Below are 9,138 nucleotides of genomic sequence, written 5' to 3' on the forward strand. Positions count from 1 at the left end.
AAAGGGGCGGGGGATAACATTAACCCTGTGTGAGCATTCCTTGTGGGGATTTCTTTTTGTCCTCTTGGTATTTAAATGTGTACTATTTTCATCAGAAGAAACAGTGTTGTGTGAATATGGCCATGCAAGAAAGCTGCATGGGTGTAATACACAGTATGGCTCTCCAGCTTTTGTGATCGGTGTAGACACTCATTTTAAACAGATGTCCCTTTCTAAAATTACTAGTTTTACTAGGAACAAACTTGGCTGGCTAAAATGGAGTCCTTTGAGTTGACAGTAAATCAGTGAATGCCACTTCAGGTTTTTGTCTGTAAACAATTAACACCAAAGAAATTCAGCTTTCTAGAACATACAGCATGCAACAGAATATAAAAAGTTTATTGGCTTTTTTCTTACTCTGTGGACTAAGAGGGAACCACCAGTTGCAGAAGAACAAGGGAGGAATGGATGGATAAATCCTATAAGAAAGCTCCTTTCCCCAGTTGCTTTTAGATGATACTGAGTAGATGCCTCAGAGAAAACTCAGGGTTTGCATTTATACATAGTCCAAGTTTGTGACTATAAAGAAGCTTTGGTTGGTGGACCTTTGCATACAATACTTACTCATTCAACTCAGTGGTGCCTGAGCTTCATTTACAGGCCTGAAACACGAGGATGGAGCAAAAGGGTGTTGAAAATAACAGTATTCAAAAGTCAAAGCCAATGGTTCTGGAAAATCTACTCCTTGTCTTTTCAACCTCTTCTCCCTTCAACAATCTCTGTTATGTTGTGCACTTTATCAATCAATTAGAGCCATGCAGAAAATATACTCCACACCTAACATTCTTATGGAGAATAAAACACCACCCACTCTCCATGAACTATGCTTTATTTCTGTTACAGGAAAAATATAAAATATTCTGGGTGAAATGCCTGCTCTATTGAAGTCAATGGCAAAACTCCTGTTGATATCAGTGAGGCCAAGACTTCACTCTCTGAGTGTTGCTAATGTTTCTTTCTCACATGCCCTACAATATTGCTTAAGTAAAAGTTTCAATAAGGTTTATTTTCAATATAAAGAACAAAACTTTAGTGAAATTGGTTTTACAAACTTCAGTCTCAAAGACCTGTATAACTTGTAATGACTGAGTCATAGCAGCAGGGACTTAGGCCCACACCCTCAAAGGTATTGTTAGTCACTAAGTCCCTTTGCTTTCAGAGGGGGTTAAGCACCTAAATACCTTTGAGAATCTGAGCCTTAGAGCCTGACAGGACTATACTAGGAGGGGAATGCAGCTGTTGAGAGTATAGTGAAGTGGAAGATGTATGGGAAAGATGGCAAAAGAGCTCCAAAGGGGATTAGAAATGCTCCCCAAGACAAATCAAGGTTCTTAGCTTATGGGTAGTTTGTGTGTGGCCTTCCATGGGTGGTTGAGAGGATGCAAGGTGGACTATTGCCCGTTTCCCACTATGCACAGTGGCTAGAAACCATCCCACTGGGGAATGCAAGCTCTGCTCTTGACTAGGCCTGTTGGCGGCATTAAGTTAACCTTTTGGGAAGAAGGAAAGAGAGATGGAGCAACAGTTGGGCTATTGCTCCATAGCCCCTGACTGAGTTTGCCTGGTATGGTAGGGAGTACACATGGGACCATTTCCAAAAGCAAATAAAATCACAGAAGGGTGGCATGCTCCCTCGGGAGGAATTCTGACTGAGTCAGCAGCAGGAATCCTTCCTGGGGCTCCTGTTGCAGCATGCCTCCAGCTTATCCCTCTGGTGCCAGCTGTGGCTAAAAAGCTACGAGCTGGTCTTTCATGTCTCCCAGTTTTTTAACAGTATGAATTGGGACTAAACTCCCTTTGCTTGATTTTACATTGTGGGTGAAATGGCTCAGAATATCCTAACTTTGTATTTAAAAAATTGTGCCTAGTGCAATTCAGAAGGTTGCCTTAGCTCTAAATACAGACATCTTAGCAGGCAGAAGCAATTTCTTAAGTAGTCTAAGCATCAGAATCAAAAAGAAAAGACGAGTGGTGCTGGTATCCAGAGGAGAACAGGCTATGACCCCATACACAGAAAAGGGCACATTTTGCTATTATTTGTATTACTGTAGCACCTAGCATCCCACTGTACTAGGTGCTGTAGAAACAGAACAAAAAGACAGTCACTGAGAGCTCACATTCTTGTATGTGTGCACCAGGCCCATGAAGCCATCCAGCCAAGAATAGTATTTGGCTCTAGAATTTCATCACTCAGTGATTTTTGTTTAAAGTTTTCAAGACAGGAGGGAGCAGTTTGGGGGCTGGGACTGCCATTTAGTATGTGTGTGCATAGTCCAGTGCGATGGGGCTCTAACCTGGTTGCAGCCCTTAGATGCTACAGCAATGTACATGTTAAATACTACGACTACAACTACAAAATGGGTGATTAAAGCAGAGATTAGGGAGTCAGGCTATACTGAGCTATACTCCTGGGTCTGCCATAGGCTTGTTGTGTAATTTTGTTAATATCTCTGCCTCCATTTCCCCATCTGCCAAAAGAGAATAATAGTACTTACCTCACAGGGATGCTGTGAGCTTTAATTTATTAATGTTTGGGGCATCTGCAGTTAGAAGACCTGGTGGGAGCATTATTACTTAAGTATTAAGAGGTTCATATTTAACTTTATTCAGAGTGTTAGTAGGTAACTCCTGAAATGGGGGTATTCCAGTGGGTTCCATATCAGAACAGTTTGAGTCAAGAAAATGTCAGCAGTAATAGCAGAACAGGAGAGCTTCAGAGCACCAGAGAATATAGATTTAGGCTAATACAGGTTTGCCAGTTGTATAAAAGGTTTAACAAAATGTACAATAGCTGTAGACAGTTTTTAATGTCTTATCAATAATATTGTGAGATTCTCTTTGTTGACCTTTTACATGTAAGAAAAGAGCCAGCTGGCTGTCAAGTACTTGTAATAAGCCACAGACAGTCTCTTTCTGGTGGGCTTGGCTGAGGAGCTTCTTCTCCTTAGAGTATGGCCCTGCTCTGTAAAGGGTCTGGAAATGGTCTCATGAGTGTCTTTATTTCCCTCAGTGACTTCCAAAGTGAATTTCAGGATGTTGGGCCTGAGTCTCCATTTCTCCTTTATGCTGCTCCAGTAATGTAAAAGGGCTGAAACAATACCTCTAGTGTAGGCACTTCCTTGGAGCATCTGAAGCTAGCATCCTCTACATTAAACACCTTGTAACCACCAGAATAAGAGGCATGTCAAGGCATGGCTGTGGGGAAAGGGGCATCTTAGGGGAGGCTACTGCAACAGCCCCTACAGACCAGTGCCAGTCCTTAGGCTGCATTAACTTATGCCAGGGATGAGGCGAAACCCAGAATGGCCCCACAGTATGAAGAGGGGCAAAGTAAACCCAGCTTGTATCTGCATTCCTTTCCTTTGCTGACTGTAGCTTGGCTGGAATAGAAAATAAGGGCTCATTATGGGGTGTGATAGTCTATGGGGTGTGCTCATGCATCATAATAAAGGTGTCATAACAAATCTAGATGTCCAACTCTGCCCTCAGTTATACTTGTGAAAAGTCCTTCTTTGTAGGTAGAAGCTGGCCCTGGAACTTAACATACAAGTTTGTCAACAGTGAGAGAGCCAGGAAGGACTCCAGCTCACTTTCCCAGAGCTATTTCGGTCTGTAGTGCTAAACGGGAGGAAAAAGAAGCAACAACGTACTTTTGTCACTAAAGTAAGCAGATATGATCCTGAATACACCATGAAAAGTAGATCTATTGAGTAAGAAGGTGCCATTTTTATATAGCCCTTTTTCAGCATAGAGCTGCTCTCTAAGGATCTTACAAATCAACTAGATAAATTAATACTTTGACATAAAGCATTTTAAAATCAAATCAATGAGGCATTATAGCTCTCCAAGCTCATTAATATTTGGTATAAAATACTTTTGCCATGTATAAAACGAAAAGGGGGAAAAAAGAATTGCTAAATTAGTGTCAGAAGGTTATTTTTTTTAAGTCTCTGTGGCCTCCTGAAATCTTATATCTGTTCATTATGAATCTGTTCCCCAAATGGCCAGCACATGTTGAATCTTGCTGTCCTCTGAGCTACAGGAAGAGGCCTCTGATGGGTTAACCACAGTAGAGCTAAAATCTTTTCAAGTCACTTGAGAAAAATTTTCTGCCCTACAGTGGATACTGTCATTGTCACTGAAGCAGCAGGCAATCTCTTCTGACTAATAAAGGGGTCTAGTCTCGTCCTCCTTTCCCCTGGCTGTTTTCATAACTCTGTACTTCTATTCTAAACTGAATAAAATGTAGACTTTAGTGTAAACACTGCAGCAGAATCACATAACACAGATCTGAAGGAGCTCCTAAAATTGCAGCTGTAGAGCAGACCTCTCGGCAGTACACTCTGCTCCTGCGTGCATTACTCCAACTGCAGTTGGGTGATGTCATCCCTTCTCTTAGCCCTCTCAATTATTGCTATTCTTGTTGTTTTCATAATGTCTGGAAAGTTGTCTCTTACTCTAGTTACAGCATTAGTTTTCTGCGAATTCCCACCACTTTCTGAGCAATTCACTGTACTGCTGATGCACTCCATTTATAGCCAGGCTTGCTCCCTCTTCTTTAGACAGGAATTGGACTGTTTCTTCCATTGCAAGGACAATGAAGGCAAAGCTTTCACTGGAGAGAGATGAATATTCCCCCTTTTCCTCTGCAAAAGGAAAAACAGCTCTTCTACTCTCCATGTTTTCCCACCACACTGAAGAATACCCAGAGCACATTATAAACTCAGAGTATAAACCTGTGTGGGAAAAAGACTCCCGTTTGCTGCAATGCAAAAGAACAATTTGTTCATACACCTGCTTTTTTTATCTGACCTTTCATGTGCAGAAAATAATTTACTTATATGCTGTTCAAAGGAGGCATGTTTTATGTAATTAATCTGTATACCTAGGGCAAACTTCAGAGGCGATGGATATGGCAATATGTGTTAAGCTCCCTGACATCTACCTGCACCCACTTACTAATGTGCAAGTAATGCCAGCTTGTAAGTAACATGTCAGTAAATGGGTGCAACTAGATGTCAGGGAGTGTACTGTTTGAGCAACATGAAGGTAGATTATTAAAACGTTCTCCACTGGCTACAGGGGGAGCCCTGTGGCATAGGAGAATCCTTGGCTGGCATACAGCTGGTATAGGCAACTGGCTCCAGTGTAGGAAGTGTATTGGGGGTATGGCCATGGAGAAGGGGGATGACTGGAACGCCTCTGCACTCTGGTTATCTCTTGCAGTGGACTGTTGCCTTTGGGACCATATCGGCAAAATCCAGTTTAGAACAGCCCTGTGGCTGCTCTCCAGGGAGTGGATTGGCTCTCAGCTGGCCCCAGACCAGCGAGAGGGAGGTGGACAATCCCTACCTTCTCTGTGTGTGGTGGATGGGGGAATTAATCTCACAGGGGCAGGCAGGTGGGTATTTGCACTGCTCCCATCCTTGAGTGTTCTCCTTGGGAGAGTAGCTTTAAAGGGTAACAAGGCACAGGTGCCTTTCCAATGGCTGCTGTCTAGTGGTGTGCAGATAATGAGTGCATCACTCAGATGCTTGGGCTATGACTTCTCCCCAGCCAGCACCAGCCATTCACAACCAACTCTCAAAGGAGACATTAAGTTACTGAAAATCATTTCCATGTGTAATTTCTGCTACCAGGGTCCTCAGCTATGGGTTATACTAGTGGAATTTGTGATATCCAAGGGCTGCATGAATCCCAGTTTGGGACAAGTGGTCGTTGTTTCTCATGAGAGAGGACCATAGAAGTGCCCTAATGTTCATGGAATGAAATACTGTGTATTTGGCTCCTCCCACTTAGGAAAGAAGACAGAGCTGGGCAAATGCAAGGAAACTTTCAATTAAAACTTAAAAATAAAACACAATTCATTGTTCTTATAGGACACACTAGCTCAGAGGTCAGCAACCTTTCAGAAGTGGTGTGCTGAGTCTTCATTTATTCACTCTAATTTAAGGCTTTGCGTGCCAATCATACATTTTAACATTTTTAGAAGGTCTCTTTCTATGAGTCTATAATATATAACTAAACTATTGTTGTATGTAAAGTAAATAAGGTTTTTAAAATGTTTAAGAAGCTCCATTTAAAATTAAATTAAAATGCAGAGCCCCCTGGACCGGTGGCCAGGACCCGGGCAGTGTGAGTGCCACTGAAAATCAGCTTGCGTGCCGCGTTCGGCACACGTGCTATAGGCCGCCTACCCCTGCACTAGCTTTTGAACTACAGTTCTAAAGGAACACAAAGCAGGCTGGTCAGTTTCATTTTCTGTTTCACTTTCTGGTTCCAACTCACTACCCAAGTCCTGTCAGGGTGGGGTTGGAAACACCATGGGAGAATATTTAAAGAAAACAAATGATTTTGACTGACAAAATACCCTGAAAATATTTCTATTCCTATTAAGTTTTAAAAAAACTGGTTTCTTTTTTGGTTTTTTTTTTGGGGGGTGGTGGTGGTGTCATTCTTACTTAACTTTTGTAAAACCCGGTATTGCGAAGAGCAGGTATTAAAAAAAAAAAAATCCTGACTCAGGCCTCCCAAAGCTGAGAGATTGGCTTAAAAATCAAGAGATTAAAAATGTAATAAATTTGTGATTCTTTTTATTTGCCTTCTGGTTTTTGAGCCTGTAGGGTGTATGTTTCAAGTCTTTCTCCCAACTAATGAGGACTGAAAATTTCCTTAAAAAAAAAAAGAAAAGAAAAAAAGAGAGCTGATATTTGCACATAACAACATGACTCCAGGAACTCGGACTTTAAAGAAAGCACTAAATAGAAAATGGCAAAAGTTGGCAATACTGAAAACCTGAGTTTTGGACTTAAACTGCCACACAGTGTCCCAATAAAGAGGTAATAATTTTACAAGGCCAGTAGCTATTACGGTGACACATCACTAACCTGCTGGAAAAAGAACATCTCTTTGTATCTGAACTGTTCAGTAATTGAAAGTCATTTGTTTTCTCCAACGATCTGAGACAGCTACACACATTATCCGCTCACTTCAGTAGTGGAATCAAGTGTTAAGGAAAAGTCATTGCCTATAGCAAAAATAATTGGCAGCTGTGTTCTGCCTTGCATGCTGACCTTCAGCCTGCTGGCCTGGCTGCAGGACTGAGGCATTTTATTTAGCTTGGTGACTGAGGAAAAAGGTCAAGAAAGTTTGGGAATTTAAATGAAATGTGCTAGACAGAAAATGATGAAGAATGATCCTCTCTCCTTCTTCTATCTTATTGTTTTCCCTTCCTAATCTGTCCCTGTCCCCTTTTTAGTTGTGTCTCTCTTGGAGCTAAAAAAATGTGCTGGGAATAGGCTGTGACCCAAGTGACCCATGCTTGCTTGGAGTAGAGGCCAGTAAAAGCTGACCTATAATCCAGTGACATGCACTAGAATTGAGCAGTGTCAGTGCGTTATTGGCCAGAGCCCTTTCCAGCCAGACTGGAAATTGAGGAGTACAGCCAGCTGTGTGCACTGGGCCCCTTGGTGTCCAACATTTCAGCACTCTGGAGTGGGGTGTGTGAAGCACTACCGGGGCAATGCTGTAAGGCAGCTCACAAGGGGGCTAGAACCCCCTGGCTAAAACTCAGCCACAGTGTATATACATTCCCTAAAAGAAGGAAGGTAAGAAACAAGGTGGCATTTGTTTACAGTAGAAACTCAGAATTACAAAGACCTTGGGAATAGAGGTTGTTTGTAACTCTGAAATGTTCGTAACTCTGAACAAATATTATGGTTCTTTCAAAAGTTAACGGCTGAACATTTACTTAATACAGCATTGAAACATCATTATGCAGAAGGAAAAATGCTGTTTTCACTTTATTTTTTAAGTAGTTTATGTTTAACACAATACTGTACTGTATTAGCTATTTCCCGCCCCATCTCTGCTGCTGCCTGATTGCATACTGTTGGTTCCAAATGAGGTGTGTGGTTGACTGGTCAGTTTGTAACTCTGGTGCTCGTAACTCTGAGGATCTACTGTACTTACAATGGTTTCCTCCCAGATTTTCACTTTAACTACATCTGTCTGCCTTTACTTAGGCATAAAGTAAGATACCATAACTGTCAAAGGGTGTTACAACAGCAGGAATATTGTATATACACAGTCTTGCTTGATCTCTCTTCTGGGGAACATTCAAAAGATGTGTTTGTCTTGGCTTGCAGGTTCCTTAATGCTTCCATACATCACATTTTAAAATCAAGCTCAAATTGCAAAATGGGTGCCATGTATACTTTTTTTCAACACTCTTTAAATGTCTTTTGCCTATTTTGGGCAAAATTCTGGCACCCTTACTCATGCTGAATTGCACTTAATCACACAGGTAGTCCCAGTGGGCTGCAGAATTTGGCCCTTAAAGATTGATTCACTTTGCTTTTAAAGATTTTGAAATGCACAATCTATATCAATACAGATTTGAGCAAAAGATTGAGTTAAGAAAGGAAGGGCTTTTCAGCTGAAGAGCAGGTGATGCAGGAGGTGCCATCCAATTTGACAGGAACTGTGTTCTAAAAAAGATAATTTCAAGTTGAGCTGTGGTTTACCACAATGTTCTCGTGATCAGCTGAGCAGTCAGATGTCAGGGGTGACTGAAAAAAAGTTCATTTTCCCACAGTAGAGAGACACTCACACAAACCCTGTGCATAAAGGAGGAAATCACTTTTACATTTCAGATCTTGGCTGCAGCAAAGCTTAGAATTTTTTTCTCACCCTTGTGACTTATACCTCAACAGACCTGTTGAAAAACACTGTTTTTAATTTCATTGGCATAACCCTTTCTCTCATTCTATTATTTTATAACCATATACAGCCTTTTAGTACGTTCATTCTGTGCACACTCCCATAGAACAGTAAGGCACAAGAGCTTTAAATGCTCTCCTTACTGCCACAAGGCTGGGCTCAGAGAAAAAGAAAGGTCCCACAGAATGCAGAGATATTCACTTGTCACTTAATGCTCTGTGCTCCCTAGACATTTAACACTCTTCAACGGGTCAATCGTTTGACTTTTGACGGACCTACGCTGTATCCCAGTGGAAACAACAGGGCAGCGTTAAAAGGCTTAGCATGATGTGTGGAACTGAAAGGGTTAAAGCGTCATCTGTGATGGCAGAAATAGCT

Source organism: Mauremys mutica, chromosome 7, assembly GCF_020497125.1.
Source record: "Mauremys mutica isolate MM-2020 ecotype Southern chromosome 7, ASM2049712v1, whole genome shotgun sequence".
NCBI lineage: Eukaryota > Metazoa > Chordata > Testudines > Geoemydidae > Mauremys > Mauremys mutica.